The 14,058-nt window shown below is 35.5% G+C and overlaps 1 pseudogene across 1 annotated transcript in view; it reads right to left on the bottom strand.

Annotated features, from left to right (window-relative positions):
* Window positions 1-250: 250 nt before the first annotated feature.
* Window positions 251-14,058, bottom strand: part of LOC149218441 (uncharacterized) — a 179,023-nt pseudogene continuing 165,215 nt past the window's right edge. The window contains exons 6-7 of the transcript XR_016249169.1: window positions 680-740; window positions 251-472 (exon numbers count right to left, since the gene is read on the bottom strand). The product of XR_016249169.1 is annotated as an uncharacterized LOC149218441 (transcript). The remainder of the gene's footprint in view (window positions 473-679; window positions 741-14,058) is intronic.

Consider the following 14,058-nt stretch of genomic DNA (forward strand, 5'->3'; position numbering starts at 1 on the left):
AACATAAATATTCAAAATTATAAATAAATATAAATTAGTAATGGCTAAACATCATATTGTGAGGATTTGAGTGATTTCAGTACCATTTATTAATTTAATAAAAATAAAAACTAAACATATTAATAAAAACATCTAAAATCATAAACATTAATAACAGCCAATCATCTATACATATTAATAAAAACATTTAAAATCATAAATATTAGTAACAACCGATCATTTATAAAATCATAACATTAATAACCGATCATTTATAAAATCTTTATTGTTTTTTTATATAATAATGTATTAATAATATTATTATGTATATAATAATATATTATAAACCTGGAAATCATTTATAAATCTTTCCAATTCTTTAAAATTAAAATCCCACACTTACTTTATCGAAGAAAAGAAAGAAGTCCAATATCCCCTTTGAAAAAGAACAAGAACAATATCCCCCTTGAAAAAGAACCTGATCAACATACCCCTATAAGGAAACATGTAACATGGGCTGATAGTGTTAGAAACATTTTGAAAAATTAAAAATTGAGACCGCAGCTTATATTGAAGAAGAAAATTATATGTGGACTAAAACGCATGCAAGTAGATTAAAGTGAGAAATAATATGTAAATATCATTAAATCAAAACTATAAATTTGCTCAGCATAGATCCACTTTCAAGTAAAGATCTAACCTGGGCCGAGTAACCTGGGCCGAGTAGGACGAAATTTTCCGAGTAAAACGGAACGAAATTTCTGCACTTGCAAACTTTTTTAGAGTACAAAATACATATTTTGCTTAGAGTACAAAATACAATCTACAATCTGTATTTTGCTTAGAGTACAAAATACAATCTACAATCTGTATTTTTGCAAAATACAATGTGTATGTGTATTTTTTTGTTTTTTTAAGCTATATTTTTGAATGCTATATAAAATATATATGGGACCAAATAAACATTTTAACAATGAAAACTAATTTTTCATGATATATACATTTTTTTAAACGACATATAATATACACATAATTCGCAATAAAATATTTTACTTAACATGTATATCAATATTTATTAGCGCAAATTAAAATATTTTATTTAACATGTATATCAATATTTATTAGCGCAAATTAAAATAGTTTTTTACTATTAATATATTTTTGAGTATACATCAATTTTAATTTTAATTAGTATTAAAATATTTTATTGATAACCTACATTAAATATTTTTTTTATATACAATATTAAATATTTTATTTCAACACTTTTTTTTTCCATATATTCTAAATATGAAATTGATATTCACATTAAATATTTTTTTTATATACAATATTAAATATTTTATTTCAACACTTTTTTTTTCCATATATTCTAAATATGGAGTTGATATTCACATAAATTAATTATATGTATATAAAAATGATATCCACATTTAGTTTTAATTTTAATTAGTATTAAAATATTTTATTGATAACCTACATTAAATATTTTTTTTATATACAATATTAAATATTTTATTTCAACACTTTTTTTTCCATATATTCTAAATATGAAATTGATATTCACATTAAATATTTTTTTTATATACAATATTAAATATTTTAACACTTTTTTTTTCCATATATTCTAAATATGGAGTTGATATTCACATAAATTAATTATATGTATATAAAAAATGATATCCACATTTAGTTTTAAGTATATATATGAAATTGATATCAACATAAATTCCTAAATTCCTCTTTACTTTTTACCTGAATTATAAAATATTTATATTTTATAAACTTCATATAAAATATAAAATATTAATTTAATTGATGATAACATATTAAAATAAACATATATATTCTCCTATTTACAAAAACTGTGAATTGTAAAATAATTAAATTTAATAAAATTCATACATATATATTCTCCTATATTTAGGAAAACTATGAATTATAAAATAATTAAATTTAATAAAATTCATATAAAAGATTGATTTAATTGATTATATATATATATATATATATATATATATATATATATATCATCCCACCAATATATCGATTCGTCCCTTAATTTTTATAGATCACAGCAGATAGACTAAACTTCATATAAAATATTAATTTAATTGATGATAACATATTAAAATAAACATATATATTCTCCTATGTACAAAAGCTATGAATTATAAAATAATTAAATTTAATAAAATTCATATAAAATATTGATTTAATTGATTTTATATATATATATATATATATCATCGAAATTTCTTCAAACCACCCATATATCGATTCGCCACTTAATTTTTTTTATAGTTCACAGCAGATAGGCTCTCCACACAGCCTTGGTTAATCCTCAAACCACCCATATATCGATTCATCCTTAATTTTGTATTTTTGTAGTCCATGAGACTGGGGAGTGTTATCCACCAAAACGGTGTTACCCATAGGAGAATTTTTTTACTTCTCCATAATAATATGCCATGTGCCTCTATGCCATGTGCCTCATAATAATATGCCATGTGCCTCTATGCCATGTGCCTCTACCATCTGCATCAGCCATATAACTCTCACCATCTAGCATTTCTTCTTCATATATAGGTGGGCCATATAACTCTCACCATCTAGCATTTCTTCTTCATATATAGGTGGGCTGCTATTCAAAAAGTACTTTTGATCATTCTGGAGTTAGATGCTTATACTTGTTTGTTATGAACATTTAATATAGAGAAGGGGTGATCATACTTGTTTGTTTTGAACAACATTTAGTATATACAAGGGATGATGCGGAAGATTTACCAACCTTGATTGTATATATGTTCTCTCACCTTCGCACGGGCATTAATCTGGAAGATTAACTGATCTTAATTGTAAATATGTTCTCTCACCTTACTAGGGCTTAATCCTTAGCCCTAGTGCAATCCCTCAAGGCGGACCTCCCTCAAGGCCAAGGGGCACTACTCGGAAAACATGCATAGATATAGCATGTTCACTTTCCTTGCACCATACATATCGCATTACAAACCCCTTATATACTATCTTCATTCTTCAGGTCTAACGTATCATTGGTTCATTGACGTTTGGAACCCTCTTGTCCACATCCTAGAGTAGGGCCGGGAAGTATTGCCTTGGAGCTTAATGCAGCTAAAAGAATGAACAAGCATATTATGACCACAATGAAAGAAAAAGAAAAACAAAATGAAAAAGATCGTTTGGACATAAATTAGCGCATGGGCCAAAGCCTAGCATGAGTTCTACTTTCCTCATTAACCATCCCCTAGTCCCTCGGCATTTGATGCTCCATTTCATTAAACCATCCCCTAGTCCCTCCCCTAGTCCCTCGGCATTTGATGCTCCATTTCATTAAAAGGAACCCTTGCATGTCTCCACCTCGATGAAGATAAACTGCCTCATCTTAAGGGGTAAAATCAAAAAGGAACCCTTGCATGTCTCCACCTCGATGAAGATAAACTGCCTCATCTTAAGGGGTAAAATCAAAGGCTATATCATAAAGAGCAAGCTCCAACCCTTAAGCTATGCAACAAAAATAAAAGCATAATAAATAAAAAAAAGTAAATGGCACACTAGAGGAGGGGAAAACGCGGGTTGAAGAGGGTAACTCATGCCTCCACAATTTCTCCCTCCACTACATCTATCCACTCTAAATGTCAACTCCCATTAGCTGGTCCCCTTTGACCATGGCACTTGGGGATGAAGCCTTTTGCCTCCATTGCCACTCATTTACACTAACACCTTGCCACTCATTTACACTAACACCTATTGATTGAGGAGTTGATCTTGGAAATGCCACTTCCCCTTGGGGATTGGAAGCACCTAATAGGGTTGATTATTGGCCACCCTTATCAAGGTAGGGAACACCTTTACAAGACATGGTCTCATTAGATAATGAAAGGCGATCCAAGTTTGAAGTATTAATATGCCCTTAAAATGCACAATTGGTCCACTTACATGCTTATATGATCTTAGTCTCTAATGAATGGTTTCCTTTGTTGGAGTTTAAGTTGGTCTTGTCAGGTGTTCCATAGTAGCCTAGGGATTGAGGGAACCCACTCCACAGGTACCCATGCCTTTCAGAGATGTTGATGACTTGGCAAATGCAGCGTTGCCCACATACATCTAAGCATTAGGAACTATGATGACCTGAGCAATTGATGCACATCCCAGAGTACCCCCAGGACATTGTTCTTTGACCCAGCGCAGAGGATTCTTAATGATTACACTTCTAAACCCAACATGCCTCCAAGCCGTCCTTGACACTACCTGATGGGGAGACCATGATTCATAGCCCAAATGAGTATGGTCTTCCATGAGACTAGGGAGGCCTTGTTGCCCTTGATGGAGCCCTAATGCTTGAGAGAGGAGGCATTGTGTTAGACCATTAGAAACCCATGGAGATGACATGGTGACAACCCAATTTGATTTTGAACCCTTCAAGTTGCTTTGAGGTTGGATTTGAGGAGTATTCCTCAAATGATGGATGATCATGACACATGGAAACACCTCAGCCTTATAGTCCAAAAGGGGCATGACATTATCATTTAGAGGCTTACGTCTCACACATGTGGGTCTTTTGTTGCATTATTTCCACATTGAGTTAGTGGGTTGTATTGAGAAATCTGGGGCATCAAGACAAGGAGATTTCTTTATTAAGATAATTGCTTGTGAATGATTTTTACTTCAATAGATTAGAATCTTCCTTTAGTTGGATTATTATAGAGTTCTTCTTCATCAAACAGCGACCAAAGAATAAACAATAAAGAGGCAAGAGATGCAAGATGCAGGCTATCAGCCAGGGAAAAAACCTCTCCCACTTCAGAGAAAAACCCAAACGAATTTTTCTTCATATAGAGACTTCAATTGACGAACACCAAGACGAAGCCCCTTGACCTATTTGCCTCTCCAAGACCAAGTCACAAAGCTTACTTGATGAGTTCCTTTGAGTCAATGATAGTCGGCGTTCTTATTTCTTCCTCCTTCTCGGCTACCTTTCAGAATTTCGACCCCTTGATTTAGGTCTGCAACTTTCATCCCTAATTTAGAAACCCTAGTTACAGCTTCTTAGAAAGTGTCACCTTCTAGATAATGCCCTTGATTTCTTCTGTTAGGATAGGATCTCCTTCTAGCTTAACTTGGCTTCTCTTTTGACTTGTCCTTCTCCAAATTCGGTTACCCAAGAGGATCGCAATTCTTCTCAGCTTCTTCTGCAGCGAATGATCCTTCTCTTCTTCGCACATGTGATATCAAAGTGGCCCTAAACAAATCCAAAATCAATCCTAAAGACTTCGCTCTTCCTTTTCCTCTCTTCGATGGAGATGAGGCTTCTTCCCAAGTGATCTTCGCACTTCTTCGTTGCGAACTTGTTCTTGACCGACTTGATTGTCTCCAAATGAGAGTCGAGCTGCCTATTATAGTGATTTTCCCATGTATATAAGTCGATTTGATAGAGATCTAGGCCAACATGTCCTTTGGTGAGGTTCCATTACTCCTTGAAGCTAACTTGTTGGAGGTGCTTATGCTTTGTCTTGGAGGGCCTCTTTGACTCTTTTAATGACTCATACAAATATGTAACATGCCCAATAAGGGTCCTTCATACATGACATTGACTTAATTTGACTTTATGACTAAAGTCGCGCTGACTTCCCAATTGTCGGGCCAACTTCCCAGTGGTCAGACCAACTTGGTCTTGAAGGGTATTTTGACACTTTTAAGGACAAAAATAATTTTATTTACAAGTTACAATGTGCCTGATGGGGTCTTCAAATTATGACAATGACTCTTTTGACCTCTTGACCTATGAAAAATCCTAGAGGCACTCAATGGGTGCTTGGCCTACAATTTACAAGAATCAAAAGTACATTTAATATTTATGAAGACCGAACTGTAACGACCAAAAGTCGTATACGTAGCGGAAACCCATGCTTCAAAATAATAATAATTTTTTCTTTCATTTTACAATTTACAAGAATCAAAAGTACATTTCTGTAGTATACCTAGGGGGCGATAATATGGGGTACAAAGAGAGATACCAAATGGAATAATAATGGGATGGGCAATAGTAATAAATAAGGTGGTTAACCCGTATCATGTAAAGGACCATAAGCATGCTCCAAAAATAATAATATTTTTCTTTCATTTTACAATTTACAAGAATCAAAAGTACATTTTATATTTATGAAGACCGAACCTAGTTACACATTTTTCAACACATGGTAGGTGCTTACAATGTGCTTGATGGGGCCTTCAACTTATGATAATGACTCTTTTGACTTCTTGACCTAGGAAAAATTCTAGAGGCACTCAATGGGTGCTTGACCTATCAAATAAAATACCTTGAGCATGAAACCCATGCTTCAAAAATAATAATAATTTTTTCTTTCATTTTACAATTTACAAGAATCAAAAGTACATTTCTGTAGTATACCTAGGGGGCGATAATATGGGGTACAAAGAGAGATACCAAATGGAATAATAATGGGATGGGCAATAGTAATAAATAAGGTGGTTAACCCATATCATGTAAAGGACCATAAGCAGTTAGTAATAATGTAATAAGCCCATGGTATTAGATAGCTGGTATTGAGGGAACCATGGTAATGACCCATGGTATTGTATGTATAAGGCCTATATAGAAGCTAGAGACTCCACATTGAGAGATGTCAAGGAATATTGTATGAACAGGCATATGGCTTGTGGGGTGTTCTCCTTCCTTAAGGAGTGAATGTATGGTGTTGCCCTACCTTAAGGGTTTGATCAATAAAGAGAAGCATTTCTATATTCAGATCTTGTTATTTTTTGTGATTATTTGCAGTTATTGGGTATATTGATATCATTTCATATATTTTCATATCAAATCCATGACAAGTGGTATCAAAGCAATTTCTTGGGCAAAGTGGCGAATTTTTATTTTTATTTTTATTTTTGTAAGAATTTTTTGGGCAACGAGTTTGCAGATCAGATCTGTACATTCTGGTGAAAAATCTGCAAAATCTAATTGCAGATCTGGATTCTTTGTAAAAAAAATACCCAAGTTCAAAAAAAAATCGGCCGAATCGGAATCCGAATGAGGGAGATATTGATGATTTAAAAATCAGTTGGGTGGCAAACATTTTTTCGGGTCGGCGGCTTTGTGGCGCAGATCTGTACATTTTGGTGCACAATCTGAAGAATCTAATTGCAGATCTGGATTGTCTGTGAAAAAATACCCAAGTTCAAAAAAAAATCAGTCGAATCGGAGTCCGAATGAGGGAGATATCGTTGATTTAAAATAAGCTCTTTCTTCATATATTTTTTGTGCTAGGGGACAGTTGCAGTGTGGATCTAAAATTCTAGTGCCTAGATCTATATGTTTGCCGCATCGGAAGATGCAGAATGGTTGTTCCATTTCCGAAAAAATGTCATAATAGGGATTCTGAGCAATATTGACGGAATTGTGGCCATTTCAAATTTTCGCCAAATTTTTTTGGGATGGCGGGCCTAGATCCGAATTTGAGAAACTTGTATAAATTTGATGGCTCTCATCCAACCACATCGCTAGCACAAATGGAGAAATGTTTCACATTGAATCACATCATAGATGATGCGACTCAGCTGAGTGTGGGAATCATGTACTTGGACCACGAAAGATGGCAATGGTGACAGTGTCATCAAAAATGCCATCCAAGGACAACTACTTGGCAGATGTTCGCAAAATCTATTTGTGACCACTTTGACTGTATATCTAATTTTGTGGGTCCTTTTACTAAGCTCACATAGACAGGCACACAGCCTAGCAAAGATTTTATTTTTACAAGAAAGAAGGAAACCAAGAAACCTAAAAGATTATTTTCTGCTGGTATCTATTTATTGCAGGTTCATGGATTGATTCAGAAGGAGAAAATCATTGTGTCTATAAATCCTAGTTGCAAGAAAAATCTCATAAATGTCAATTTGGCAAAAAAATTGCAAGTGCCAGCAAAACACATTGAAAACACACAGGTTAATGATGAGGATGTGCAAGTTTATAAAGATTTGAAGCTTTCGATGGATAGGTATGTGTTGCATTGTAATTTTTAAACTTCAGATATGGATAACATTGATGTTGTTTTAGAATATCCTTGGATAGAATCTGTGGGTACTGTCAATATTAATGTGCAGAAGAAATTCCTAAAGCTCTGGTATAAAAAGAAAAAAATTACATTGCAGGATATTTCCATTAAGACCCAAGCAGAGACTATGGAGCAGAAGCACAAAGCTCTAATGACACTTACACATCAGATGATGAGCCGTTGATGATCGAGAATCAAACACAAACAAATGTTGAAGCAGAAAAGGTTACAGGTACTGATACATCAGATAAGGACTCAGTGGTTGAAGTAATATTGGAAGATAAGAAACAACAGCAGGCACCACAACATGTACCAGATACCACTCAGGCTCCACTGTCGGTTAAAACTTCAGCATATCACCACCCACATCACCCCGCAAGAAAACAACCAACAAGATGGCAATGAATTAGCCACAACGACAACAACCCCCACATAATAGATAGAAAGGAGCGGCGATCCACCTACTACACATCAACAAAGAAGAGCCTCCACGGTCAACTTCCATCTCAAGCGAGCGAGGCACCAGCTGGATCGAGGGTTCACCTTTCTCTTGGATGGCTAGATGCACGTGCATGGTACCAGTGGACTACTCTTTTGAGTATATCTTATTATGTGTGTTATTGCGACATGTTTCGAGGAAAAAACATGTTAAGAGGGGTGGAATGTAGTATACCTAGGGGGGATAATATGGGGTACAAAGGGAGGTACCCAATGGAATAATAATGGGATGGGCAATAGTAATAAATAAGGCGGTTAACCTGTATCATGTAAGGAACCACAAGTAGTTAATATTAACGTAATAAGCCCATGGTATTAGATAGATGGTATTGATAGAACCATGGTAATGACCCATGGTATTGTATGTATGAGGCATATATAGAGGCTAGAGACTCCACATTGAGAGATGTCAAGGAATATTGTATGAACAGACATATGGCTTGTGGAGTGCTCTCCTTCTTTAAGGAGTGAATGTATGGTGTTGCCCTACCTTAAGGGTTTTGATATCAATAGTGAAGCATTTCTATATTTAAATCTTATTATTCTTGGGTTTATTACTATTATCTTATATTATTCCTTGACATCTCTCAATGTGGAGTCTCTAGCCTCTATATAGGCCTCATACATACAATACTATGGGTCATTACCATGGTTCCCTCGATACCATTTATCTAATACCTTAGGCTTATTACATTATCACTAACTACTTGTGGTCCCTTACATGATACGGGTTAACCACCTTATTTATCAATATTGTCCATCCCATTATTATTCCATTAGGTACCTCCCTTTGTACCTCATATTATTCCCCCTAGGTATACTACAATTTCATATTTATGAAGACCGAACCTAGTCACACATTTTTCAACACATGGTAGGTGCGCCTACCACTAGGTAAATATCACACACACCTAACCCATTGGCTCGATGTGTGACAACCTCGACAAGCTTAACCACCTAACCATGGCCCTTGGTCAATAAAGACACGAAGGTGACTGGCAGGTAAGATGCATACTGGGGTATGTGCTCAGAGAAATTCATGGCTTCAAGGAGTACCCTCACCCAAAAGGGGCAGCACAAACCCCTTCACCAAGTCCATGGCTAGTCATAAAAATAGGGCCTTAGAGACATCCACAATGTTTTTCTAGTTGTAATGTGGATACTTTCCACACCCATATATAGTAGTTAGGTTCCATAAATAAGCCGACATGACCAATGAACCGGTGCGTCATCTTTTATGAGCCAACTTGACAGTCTTTTAATTCGATTTCCAAGTCGACGTGACAGAGAGGATGGTGCTTGTCATTTGGAGGGTTGTCGGACACTAGGTTGACCCATTTTCATTACATAGATGCTCAAGTAGAGCTCTTCAATATAATCTTGACTCTTTGACTTTCCTAGACCTATGGAATGAGCAAGAAACTCATTCATATTAATTATAAAAATAATAATTATTTTTCTTGACAAGTCCAAATATCAAAATTACATTGACAAATACCGAACCTAGTTACCCTTTTCTTCAAAAAATAGATCATCAAGGAGTCATCATCAATCGTCACCAAAAGTGATCTCTCTCTCTGTGAAGGATCATTCTTGAAGAGAACTATCTTCATCAAGGAGAAGTTCTCTACTATCTACATCATCATCAAATTCCAAGAAGCAGCAAGTGGAAGAAGCATCTTAACAAGTATATTTATGTCCACATCTGAATTTGTCAAAATGTGTTTTTGCAAGAAAAGTAACAAATTGATTGGGGCTTCAAACTATCTTGAATGGAAAAAGAGGACAAATCTAAATCTCATTGAGAATGAGGTCATGGATCAGGGCAAAGGATATATCACCAAACTAGTGAAAGAAGATGCTCAAGCACTTGCAAATTTAATGAAAGGGGAAGTTAGGGCTCAAAGGATTCCCGTAGAATCCATTAAGGATCCCCTCATTCCATATGTAACAAACTCGAAACTTCAAAAGAAATATATGAAAACTAGTAGAGTTGTATTATGTAAGCATTGTAGGAGAAGTCATCCCAAACTCTACAAGCTAAAGATGTCAAAAGAAGTAGGAATAGCCTCATACTTTATGAGGATATCTGAAATCAAAAATCAACTTCAAGATCTAGGAGAGGTCATGTCTAATAGAGAAATGACTATAGTAGTACTAAATGCACTATCGAAGCAGTGGGGTAACTTTACTTCAAGTATTTATGGGAAGAAAGAAGCTACTCCATTCCAAGATCTATGGTCAATATACAAGACAGAAGAATCCAGGCCAAAGGCAAAATCTGATGTAGGATCAAGTGAGCAAAATCAAGCATATACTACAATGACAAAAAGAAAGGAAATTTTTGAAAGTTTAGTCCTCAGAAAAAAGAACAACATGGCTAAGATTCAATGCTATGGATGTGAAGAATATCGGCATTACAAGAGAGATTGTCCTAAGATCAAGAAAGGCAATAACAAAAGAGGAAGAGAAGAAGCCCATATCACTGAAGAAGTGGAGGAAACTAAAAAGAAGAAATTGAAGAAAGAGGAAGTAAAATATCTCTATTATGATTGAGATAGTCTTCCTCACCTACTTCTTTTCAAGTTTTGTTTTCAAGTTTTCCTGTTGTAAAGTATAACTATTAGGAATCATTAGAAGCATGATAGGATGCATCATGTTAGAAAATGGCATCATAAGAAGCACTAGAAGCAAGAGCTCGTGACATCATCATATGGAAGCATGAATGATAGTTGAACTAGGTCTATGAAAAGATATAGTTCTTGGTAACCTCATTCAAAACTCTTATGGGAAAAAGAAAAAGGAAGCCATCTGGAACAAAGCTCATCATACATTAGTTAAGAGGAAACATCTGTTGAATGAGAATACTCAAGATCCTCTATTGGAATCTACATCGAAAGGTTCACCAAACAAAAGGGAGCAAGTGTTTCATCAATAATTTCAACTTGGAGGAATTCATGAAAGAATGGTATGATGTCAATAAGCAGGTCAAGGGATTGAAGTTTTTTAATCAAGGAAGTTGATGAAGGAAGATGGCCTGAAAGAAGAATGAGGTATGTATGCCATTTGATAATTTGGAGTCATGTCATATGGTTGTGGATAACATGGATAAATGCTCTACTTCCAAAGCATGATCAAAGGAAAGGACCTCCTCCATTGAAAATACGCAGGAAGGAATGGGTCACACATTCACTAGATGAAATCAACATGGTTAACATTAATTGGAGGACCTACGATTGAAAGTTCCTGAAAGGAAATTTGTGAAGAAACAAAGTAAGAGATCGTGAAATAAGCAACTATGGAGAAGGCAATCAACATCCAAGCACTAAAATATTTGACTACGATATCTCCATGAAAGATATGAAGACTCTGATGAAGTCTAAAAAGGAAGGAGACCCTTGACAATGGTATATCTATTGGAAATGTGTCAATATGTATGCAAGGTGTTGATGCAAACCAAAAGATGTCATCATGAAGGACCATCACAAAGGTAACTTTGATTTAATGTTGATTTCTTATTTTCGAATAATATCTTGATGGGGTTATGCAAGGCTACCAAGGGAAGAGTTGTGGATGTCTTCCACCACAGATGACCATATAACAAGATGAAAGATCCTTAAGAAAACATGGCATGAATGATGACATGACTTACTCATTAATGAAAGTGATGGATGGTTTGTGCCCTACAAAGAAGTCCCAATAGATGTAGACTCCGTGACCATGAAGACATTCATGACATCGAAGGAAGGAGTTCTCCAAGTAGCTGGTTGTCCAATAACCTCCCCCTGATGAGATGCTGGAAGCAAGTCCCTGGTCACGAGGGAGCTTGGGTACATTCCTTCAATGGAATGGGTATGTCCTCCCTAAGATAAGAGGGAGAGATAGACACATCATTCTTGTCTTCACCTGGGAAGACAGAATGTAGGATTAGGTAAACATCTGGCATCTAATACTCTTTGAGGATGAGTTAGGGCATCCAAGATAAGAGTAGTCGTAGAGGATTGATATTCTTTAAGGACTGGGAATCCAAGATAAGAATAGTCATGGTGGAACACACTCTGAAAACCCAGGTGGAGTATGTTCCGAGAGAGACAATGATGGGGGTATTTATACATCATTGGTCTCGCCAGCACTGTGCTCTGATCTTGTGGAGAGATAGAGTTGTTAGTCAAGGCCTTGGTTTGTGATAATGTTGGTTGATATGATGCTAAACACATGGGTTACCAATCTGACTCTTCTTATGAGAATTATTCAGATTCAAAATGACCAAGTACCATTATGAATACCTCCCTAGTTAAGAGAGAGAGTTGAAAAATGTAACTAGTTTTGGTCTTCGTAATGGCGTGTATGTATTTAATATAAAGAAGAAAAATAAAAGTATTATTGCAATGCTTGTCTCATGGTTTTCATGAGCAAGGAATTTTCTTTTTAGTTATGGCTCCCATTGTGAGCCTTTAGGATTGGTCATAAATTCAAATTAAGTCAATGTCATGTATGAAGGACCCTTCTTGGGCATGTTACATTTGTATATGAGTCAATGAAAATGCCAAAAGGCCCTCCAAGACCACACTCTAGCTCCTCCAGCAAGTCGACGTCAAGATGGAGTACTAAACCTACACCAAATGGCATGTCGACCTATTGGCTAGGAGAAGTCGGCTTATTTGAGGGGAATATCACTATATATAGGGCAACTCAGAGTCCATTTGAAGCAAGAAATTGGTCAAGCAATCTGCAATAGAAAGAAGAGTGAAGATCACAAGGAGCAATTTCATAACCAACAAAGTGAAAGGAAGGGAAGAGTGAAGTTGATTGGGTTTGTTTTAGGGCTGATATCCATCACACGTGTGAAGAACATAGGGATCATCTACTACAGAAAGGACCGAGATACTACAGTCATATTAAGAGGGCAATTTTGGGAGAAGAACAAGGTGATTCTGAAGTCGTGTTGAAGGAGAGAAGGTCTCCATCTAGAGCGGAGAGAATCAAGGTGTTTCACTCTCATATACCTCAGTTAGGGATTTTGACTTAGAGCCGAAAGTCGTAGGTCTGTTTCTAGGAACCGAAACTCTGAAAAATAGCCAAGAAGAAGGAAGAAGTTTGGCTATCACTGACTCAAGGAAGAAGGACTCGTCAAGAAATCTTTGTGACTTGGTCCTGAAGAGGCAAATACGTAAAGGGTCCTAGTCTTGGTATTCGCCAATTGAAGTATTTATAAGAAGAAGAATCTATTTGGGTTTTCCTCTCAAGTTGAAGAGGTTTTGGCCCTAGCTGATAGCCTACATTCTTTGTCTCTTGTCTCCTTATTGTTTATGCATTGGTAGTTGTTTGATGAAGAAGAACACTATAATAATCTAAGTAAAGAGAAGATCGTAAACAAAAGAAGTAAAAAGCATTCACAAGCAATTATCATAAGAAGAGAAATCACCTAATTGTTATGCCCTAGATTTCTCAACAGAAGCTTCATGCTTTTAAGTCCAACTTGGTTGAT

This window comes from Pinus tabuliformis, chromosome Q (genome assembly GCF_031772625.1).
Source record: "Pinus tabuliformis cultivar Carrire ecotype Pingquan chromosome Q, CPIR1, whole genome shotgun sequence".
NCBI classification, from domain to species: domain Eukaryota; kingdom Viridiplantae; phylum Streptophyta; class Pinopsida; order Pinales; family Pinaceae; genus Pinus; species Pinus tabuliformis.